The 6,905-nt window shown below is 38.7% G+C and overlaps 1 pseudogene; it reads right to left on the reverse strand.

Moving 5' to 3' along the window:
• Window positions 1–5,639: 5,639 nt before the first annotated feature.
• LOC103254436 lies at window positions 5,640–6,652 on the reverse strand (annotated as a pseudogene).
• Between the last annotated feature and the right edge of the window lie 253 nt (window positions 6,653–6,905).

The raw sequence follows: 6,905 nt of genomic DNA on the forward strand, positions 1-6,905 counted from the left end.
AGCAGCCACTGCACTCCAGTCTGGGTGACCGAGTGAGACTCCAACTCAAAAAAAAAAAAGGGTAAAATGCTGTTTATTTCTTCATTATAAAGATAATGCAGTGCATGAGTGACTCTAGAAGCAGAGAGAGGAAAAAACTCAATTTTTAGTCTCAGTTTGTACCTGCCTTCATTGTTTCAAAGAATCAAGTGTACTCAGGCTGTTCTGTTGCAGTGTATTGGTGTCAAGTGTGGAAACTTGTAAGAAGGAGCACTCTCCCAAACGTCTAGTTGACTCTCAGGGATTGATAAGAAACCTCAGAAGAACACAGTTCTCTAATTATAACATGAATTAGAGAATAAAAAACATTTTTTAGAATAAAACTCTGTAGTTTGATAGCTTCTGTATGGCATGGAAGAAGAATATATCAGAATTTTGGTTGTTAGAAAAGAAGTATTTTAGAGTAAACCAGGTCATAGTCAAGATGGTTTGCGAATTGGTGTGTGGCTGGATGATGAAACACTTGGTTTTTTAACACATCACCATTATTCCTTCCTTATATAGGAGAATATACATTACTTAATTTTGTTAACATTAATACTGAATAAATGATGTTATAGCATTTTCTTTGCCTTGAATCATAGTTCTTAATTTTAATGAACAATGTAATAGAAAGAACTATTCATATATTTTGGATTTAAAGTATTAGTTTAGTAACTGTGGGGTTTTAAAAACGATAACATGAATACTTAAAGCTAAAACTGCAATAAATATCTATTTCAGTTGTTTATATCAAAGCATTTGAAGAAAGAGAACAAAAGAAAAAGAGGGAGAGAATGAACGAAGGAAAGAGAGAGAGAGAGAAAGAGAAAGCGAGAAAGAGATAAAGAAAAAGAAAGAAAAGGAAAATGAGAAGGAAAGAAAGAAAAGAAAGCGAGAAAGAAAAGTGGGAACTGATGGGTGGTAAATGAATGACACATTTTCTCACAGTCACACCCACCAATAGATCACATATCATGGTATAAGCATGTCAGTCTTGAAGTTTCACCTACAACTTTAGAAGTCTCCAAGGCAACGAAAACAAACAGGAATGAAAACCTTAGTAATATAGGCTATCCAGATGACTTACTAGGATTTATTTATATTCTTTTACAATGTCCAAGTTTATTGCAGATGTTTCATACTGAACATAGTAAGTCACCTTTCTCCAAGAGATTGACCCTTAGAAAATGACAAGGTAATTATGCTTTCCAACACATTCCTTTTTTCACATCATAAAAATATGCTGAAAGTGCTAGTATCTACTATAGTATCTATCTACAGTGTCTATTTTCATCATTTAAGGGCTCAAAAAAGCCTTAATCTTTTGAGAATTGCTACAACTTAGAACATGTTGTCAATATAGACACTGTCTAGAAAAAAAAGGGGTTTCATGGTCAAACGAGTGCTTACTTGTTAGAAAAATCTTATTGCAAATGTTACAAATGGCCCTGAGATGTTTGATAATAATTTTATAAGATCAACACTGTTTAATTTTGTTTCAGTTAGGGTCTCCCAGGTTTATTCAATCAAACACTCTTTCATCAATTACACCTATTAGTATGAAACAGTAGAATCCTTTGGAACACTTGTACAGAATCTTTTCAAATATGGCAAAGGATGGTCTACTTTTCTGAGGAGTGGTTGAGAGACAAACATTGTAACTTCAGTAGATACATATTTATCTTAATGTGCTAGAAAAAATACACATCTCATTTGGGACTTTATGGATATTGTTGCATAGAATGAGGATAAATTAATTTGCATAAAAATGTGTGTAGATAACATATAGAGAAAGTGAATAATAGTAGAGATGATATATAAATATGGCAAAAATCATAAAGGTGGTAAGTTAATGTCTTAGGTTGGGAAATGCTGGTTCAGACTGTTTGTCATGAAACCTGGGGAGGGAGGAGATGGTTAATTAGCTCTCTTCCTTAAGATAGTTTTGTGACCTGGGAGGAGAACCCTGTTCTAGAACTCAGTTTTCTTATTTATAAATTGGGAGAATTGGATTGGAGCATTTCTATGATTGATTTCAGCTCAATAACTTTGATGTGAATGGAAAATTATAGTGGTGGTCTGATCTGCTTCTGTACCTCAGGGACTCTGGGACTTAGAGAATTGTCTGAATTCTGTCTGCAGAACTGGAGAATTGTAACCTGCATCGTTATCTTTATCAGGAAAGCAGTGGCCAAATGTCGCCTTGACCACACCTTAGTGTGATCAGGCTGTCACGTTGATACTTTGATCTCTGTGAGGCAGCTGAGGCAGAACCCTTCATTCCATGGCACACCATTCATTATTTGGGTATTTGGGGTTTCTGGCTAACAACCCCTCTCTCTCTCTCTCTCTCTTTTTAAACAGGATTTATTGAGAGGACAAAAAAACTCCCACAGTGGGAGGGAACCCGAAAGGGTTGCCAATACCTTCTCTCTTTATAGAGCTTCTCTTTATAGACCTTTTCACAAAGTAGCTGAACAAGATTCCTGAATCTGAGCTGTCTTTGTATGACTGGAACACCACGTGCAGTTCCAACTCCAGAGAATTCCCAGAGTGACAATTGGCCATAAGAGTAGACAGTGTTCTGGGGGACAAGGCTTACTTTTCATCCCCACCCCGAGGTTTTTTGTTGTTGGGGAGAAATCACATTCATATAATTTTGAGTCTTATTTTAAAATTTAAAAATTGTTTTGAAAATTTTTTTTAATTTTAAAAGTTATGGCTCAAAAAATTTTATCCCTAGTGCTTTGGTTTGTCTGTTTAAATGGTTCTTGATTTGTATTGTGAAAGAGATCCTGTGACCTATTTTCTAACTTCTTATAGCCTGAGGAAATATAATGCAACAGTTATGCACATAAACTCTGCTAAACTCTGTCACTTGCTAGTTGTATGAACTTAGCACATGTTATTTAACCTCACTGTTTTTTAGAAGTTTTAAAATTTTAAAAATCAGAACAATAATACTAACCTTCTTCAGAATTAAATGAGTTAGTACATAAAGAGCACTTACTCAGTGTCTGGTATGTAGCCTTCAAAAACCGTTAGCTGTTATTTTTCTTGGTATCTAGGACAATTCTTGGTCGGATTACTGAACTCTTATTAGTACTGATACATTGGCAGTTGGTTGTCTTGAAGGTCCTAAGTACACAGTCACATTATGTGTAAAGAATATCAGTTTAGATAGGTTCTTTTTGTTGTTTTCTGAGAGGAATTCTTGATTAGAATCCTTAACACGATGTTAAGTGGTAATTGAGTTGAATATCTGTATCTTTGTACTGATGATTCCAACCTCCTTTGACATAATCTGTATTCCATAATTTATTTTATTGTTATTATTATTATTTTATTTTGTCTTAATTAGAGTCAGGGTCTTGCTGTGTCTCACAGGATGGAGTACAGTGATGCGATCCTAGCTTACTGCAGTTTTACCCTCCTGGGCTCAAGAAGTCTTCCTTCCTCAGCCTCTCAACTAGATGGGATTACAGGTACACTCCACTATCCCTGGCTAATTAATTATTTTTTTTTGCTAGAAGTGAGGTCTCTTTATGTTGCCCAGGCTGGTCTCAAACTCTCCTGACTTCAAAAGATCCTCCAACTTTGGCACTAGCCACCTTTTCTGGTCAATATGCCATAGTTTATAACCAATTTGTGCCCAGTTTTTTTTAAACTCAATTATGACCTGAGCGCTTTTTATAATGATAAACTTTTGATAAACATTAATTTTTTCTGAAGTATACCAAAAACTGTATATTATGAAATATATATATACATATGTTAGTCTATAAAAAGATATTCATAACTTAATCATAATAAGAATTTTTGTGTATGCTCCACCCAGCTTAAATAGAATATTACTAGACACTTAGCAGCCTTTTATGCTTTTCCCCAGATGCATCGAGAATTTTGTATAATTTTATTGCTTTTCTTTTTAGTTTTGCCATCATTGTGTACAAATTACCAAATAGATATATTGCACTGCTTAATAATTCCCCTAATGTAATGATTGGGGTTTTTTTTGACATTGGAAATAAAGCTTTCTCATACTGAAGATTATTTTCTTGGGAGATATTCTGAGAAATGGAATTACTAGGTCAATAATTATGACTGTTTTAAGAGCTTTAGACAACTATTGAGTGTCAAATTGGATGACATCAGTTTGTATTTTTGAAAAGTAATGCATATGAGCAAGGCTCATTTCAGTTCAGTGGTCATCAACAGTGAGGGTTATTCACTTGAAAGCCAATAAATATGTTAAAGTATTGTAGTATAACTGCTAATGAGTGAATTTTTTAAAATAACACACAAACACACATGTGCTCGCATGTATTTTTTTATTTTTGAGTTAGGGTCTTACTCTGTTGCCCGGGCTGGAGTTCAATGGCATTATTGTGGTTCAGGTGATCCTTTTGCCTCAGTCTCCTGAGTATCTCCAGGTGTGCACTACCACACCTGGCTTTTAAAATTTTTTTAATTTTTATATAGAAGTGATCTTACTATGTTGCCTTTGCTGGTCTTGAACTCCTGGGCTCAAGCAATTCTCCTGCCTCAAACTTTCAAAGTTTCGGGATTACAGGCATGAGTCATTGAGCCCTGCTTAATTGTGTTTTTTGAAGGATACTCTGCATACAGAAAGGATCACCTATCACAAGTACTTAGCTTGAGGAATTTTCACAAAGAGAACACGACTTCATAATTAACACCTAGATCAAGAAACAGAACATTATTGTACCCCAGAATCTGTCCTTGTGCTCCCATCCAGTTTAAAGACCATTTTTTTTTTTTTTTTTGAGTTGGAGTCTCACTCTGTTGCCCAGACTGGAGTGCAGTGGCCGCTCCCGGCCACCGCAGCCTCGACCTCCTGGGCTCTGACGATCCTTCCGCCTCAGCCTTCCAAGTAGCTGGAATTACAGGCATGCGCTACCACACCCGGCTGATTTTTTGATTTATTATAGAGATGAAGTCTCGCTGCCCAGGTGGGTCTCAAACCCGCGGGCTCAGGCAATCCACTCACCTCAGCCTCCCAAAGGCACGGGATTACAGGCTGAGCCACCGAGCCCGGCTTAAAGACCATTTTTAAGTTGTATGCTAAAATCTCTGAAGAAAGAAGCTTTGACCGATTTACTTTGAATAGCCAGCCATAAGTTTTCTGATTATGAAGGTTGGAAGATTTGGAAAATTTTATGTATGTTTAAGATGATTATTCTCCTCACAAAGTAAAAAGAGTAAATTTATAATTATGGCTATACATTTCCCTTTCTTTTCAAATAGTTTGGTGTTATTTGCCCTATCCAACCCAGACATTTACTCAGAGTTCTTACAAAGTCATAATAGTGCATCTTTCTAGTGCAGGTATTTAAATTCTAGTGAATATAAATAGGGATTACCTGGGTGCTTATTTAAAGCATAGATTCAGGGGTCCTGGGTGAGGCCACTGAATTAGGATTTGCTTTTTTGGGGGAGGGACTAAATACAGGGAATGGGGCTCCCTAGGCCCCTCCCCCATTCTTCAGGAGTTCTGGCATGAATACTGTGAGGTGCGGAGATTCTCAATGTAGTGGGAGACTGAGTGTGGCAGGGACTCCCTAGCAACTGAGGGCTTCTGTCTTCCTCTTGTGCTCTCACTGGGGCTGTGGTCCAGGGGCTCTTAACTCCTTGGTGGTCATGTGGGCCAAGAGGTCTACCACCTTGTTGCTGTAGCCAAATTCATTGTCATACCAAGAGATGAACTTGATAAAGTGGTCATTGAAGGCAATGCCAGCCCCAGCATCAAAGGTGGAAGAGTGGGTGTCACTGTTAAAACTGGAGGACACAACTTGGTGCTCAGTGTAACCCAGATGCCTGCTTCACCACCTTCTTGATGTCATCATATTTGATGGGTTTCTCCAGATGGCAGGTTAGGTCCATGATGGACACATTGGCAGTGGGGAAGGCCCAGAAGGCCATGCCTGTGAGCTTCCCGTTCAGTTCAGGGATGAACTTGCCTGTGGCCTTGGCAGCACAGGTGGATTGCAGGGATGATGTTCTGGAGGACCCCGCAGCTGTTGCTCCCCAGCTTCCCAGAGGGGCCATCCACAGTCTTCTAGGTGGCAGTGATAGTGCTAATGGTGGCTAATGGGAGTCCTTCCATGATGTCAAAATTGTTGTGGATGATCTTGGCCAGGGGGTTCAAGCGGTTGGTGCAGGAGTGTTGCTGACAATCATGAGATTGTTCTGGTACTTCTCATGGTTCATGCCCATCACAAACATGAGGGTGTCATCAGAGGGGGTGGAGATGATAAACCTTTTGCCCCCCCACCCCGTAAGTAAGCCTCAACCTTCTCCAAGATAGTGAAGACACTGGTGAACTCCACTACATAATTAGTGCCAGCGACACCCCATTTGATTTTGGTGGGATCTGTCTCCTGGAAGATGGTGATGGGATTTCCATTTTTGGCAAGTTTCCTGTTCTCAGCCTTGACGGTGCCCTGGAACTTGCTATGGGTGGAGTCGTGCAGAAACATGTAGACCATGTAGTTGAGATCAATGTAGTTGAGAAAGGGTCACTGATGGTGACAATATCCACTCTGCCAGAGTTAAAAGCAGCCCTGGTGACCTGGCATCCAAGGCGGCTAAGTCCATTCACTCCAGTCTTCACTTTCACCATGGTGTCTTGAGGACGTGACTGGTGCTGCGCGGGACCTGCGGTTGTCTGTCAGACGGAAGGAGCAGAGAGCCAGATTTGCACTTTCATAAGCACTCAGGTGATGCTAATCTGTATGCAATAAGTGGTGTCTTAGAGTACACTTTGAGGAACGTTACTTTAGAGGATAAATGTTTCTTTTTGAAGAACGACATTGGTAATTGAAGCAGTTATTTAAGAAAACCCTTTTTCATTACATTACCTC

This window comes from Carlito syrichta, unplaced genomic scaffold, assembly GCF_000164805.1.
Source record: "Carlito syrichta isolate Samal-C Ts95f unplaced genomic scaffold, Tarsius_syrichta-2.0.1 Scaffold279718, whole genome shotgun sequence".
Taxonomy (NCBI): domain Eukaryota; kingdom Metazoa; phylum Chordata; class Mammalia; order Primates; family Tarsiidae; genus Carlito; species Carlito syrichta.